The following is a 2,645-nucleotide window of genomic DNA, read 5'->3' as shown; positions in this document are numbered from 1 at the left end:
GGTGGGGAGAGAGATTTGAGGAACTAATTTCAGAATATGAAAGATTTGAAGGACTAGTATCGAAGAAATCGTTAAGTTTATAATAAATTAGCACATAGGTGCAAAGCACGTGTCTTATTTGAGGGGTAAAACGGTCAGTTTGTGTGTTTTTAGGCTAAAAACTCAAATATGTGTGACATTGCAAAGATATTAGTAAGTAAATGTGGTTATTGACAAAAAAACACTAAAAGTGGTAAGTAGCAATTTTAATAAAAGTAAAAATGATTTTCATGTAAAAATCCGAGAATATAATCAAATTTATTGTGTGGCCATTTCATTTGTGCCTTGTCAAGAGAAAGCTTCGGATTAATTGTGAACACATCCCCTAATATCACGCAATTGCGAATGTAGCCCTCATAGTTCTAATTTCACAAATAGACCTCCTGAATGATTTTTTTTTTTACTTTTAAAATAGTTTAAATGGTTTGACGAGGTGGTTAGATCCTCTATTATTCTGTTGCTAATGATAGACCCTCAACTACTAATTTTTTATTTTTAAAAGAGTAAAAAAAATTCACTAAGAGGGTGTATTTGCACCTGGACAGATACTATAGAGGGTTTGTTCGCAACAAATTAAAGTATAGGGGGTCTATTACAATTGAGTGATAGTACATGAGGTCTAATGAGGTCTATTCAAAATTAATCCCAAAAATTAGTATGGTTTTTTTGTGTATATACCCCCAATCTACCATGTTCGTAAAATTACCCTCTAAATCTTGATATTTGCAAATTGCCCCCAATTCTCTCACTTGACATTTTTCTACCTCTCCACTTAACAACTTTAGTTTTTTATTGATAAAATCTTGTAAACATATGGGAAAATATTGGAAATTTTGACATTACTATGTTTAGAAACCAACATTATTTTGTTAAGAAAAAAAGGAATCAACATTGTTATGTTGGAGGGGTAAGACTCAATATGCAAGTTTTGGAGGGTAATTACGCAAATAATAAGATTTCTAGGGTAGTTGCAAATATGAAAGTTGAGAGGTATATATGCAAAAACCCCAAATTTATAATATTGAAAATCGAAGAATTCGGATCATGTCAAAATAGAAATTAAGGGACAATAGAAGGCATTATTAGCTCATTGTAACACACTGCACATGTGCTAAAAGTCTTGGGCAATATTACAAGGAACAAGACGTAGAAATGATTATTTGAACTCATTGAAATGTGATATTTTTTGAAAATTGCAATATTCTCTAGTAAATAGGCTGGAAAGTATGCTGTAAACAAGGGTTATAACCTTGATCAAGATAAGAAAATAGGTGTACATACAACACACAGCCACCATATATATATATATATAATATATATATCATATTATAGTATTATTATATAATATATATATATATATATATATTATATATATATATATATACTATATATATATATATATATATATATATATATATACTAGTATATATGTGTGTGTATATTTCCTTTCATATATATATATATGTGTGTATATTTCCTTTCTTCAAACTTGTTTTTCTTAGTAGTACACCAAATGTCTCTAGTTGATGATCTAAAATATTTGCGAAAAGGTAATTGTAGAAAACATGTTTTGTGTGCAGCCCATGAGAGCCCCGAACTTCTTTCATTGCAGCAAATCTATTGAACATTTTGCATTTTAATCCCTTAAAATAACACTGTCAATCCTAATATACCATGCGTGGAGCATGAAACTAAAAAAAAATTAGATAATGCCCCTCATCCGTAAAAATAATAAAAATAAAGTTGTTGAATTTTTAACGGATAAGGGGTACTTGTGTATTTTTTTATGCCGAGCACATAACACCTTAAAACTTTTTTTTATAGCACATAACTAGGGCTGCATTTGGTGTTGATACAGATCAGATATGATACTTACAGTATCCATATGCCCTTACCCATAACGGATATAGATACGATTAGAGCGTACCTCGGTAAGAAAAATTCATATCCATATTTGCTAAAAGCAGATACGAATATACATTGCCATACGGGCATATACGCGGATATGATGCAGATAAAAAATAGATATGAAAAAACTAGATAATATTGTAAAAATAAAAAATGTAGTTCATGTCATACAAAATAGTTCATTAATATGCTCATTATATCTAAAAACTAAGATTAGATATCATGATCATCAAAATTAACCTCAAATCCATAATCAAAGGATTAAAACTATCGTAACAATATGACCAATATGTATTCAGATATTTCGAATACAGATCCGGAAATCTCATTATAAAAGTATATGTGTAACCACATCCTATTGGTTATAGGCTTGATTAATCACATCCATATCATAATGGACACGGCTACATGATTTTTCCCCCAGATACGGATACAGTTTAGTACCCTAGACATAACAGCTTAAATTTGACAGCGTTAAATTGGAGGTTAAAACAAAAAAAATCTTCAAAGGGTTTAATGGAATAAAAGAAGCTCATGGGGTTATATGTGCAAAACCACTTAAACTTCAATGGATTTGTGGAATTAAAATAATTAAGGGTTTAATTTGCAGAGGGTTATATGCAGAAACCCCCCCAAACTTAAGGTGGTCATCTGAGATTAGCCCATAATTTTCATAATAAGTTGACCGTAATAAGATG

Source organism: Asparagus officinalis, chromosome 4 (assembly GCF_001876935.1).
Source record: "Asparagus officinalis chromosome 4, Aspof.V1, whole genome shotgun sequence".
Lineage (NCBI taxonomy): Eukaryota > Viridiplantae > Streptophyta > Magnoliopsida > Asparagales > Asparagaceae > Asparagus > Asparagus officinalis.
The sequence above is the reverse complement of the archived record's forward strand: the minus strand, read 5'-3'. Positions refer to the sequence as shown.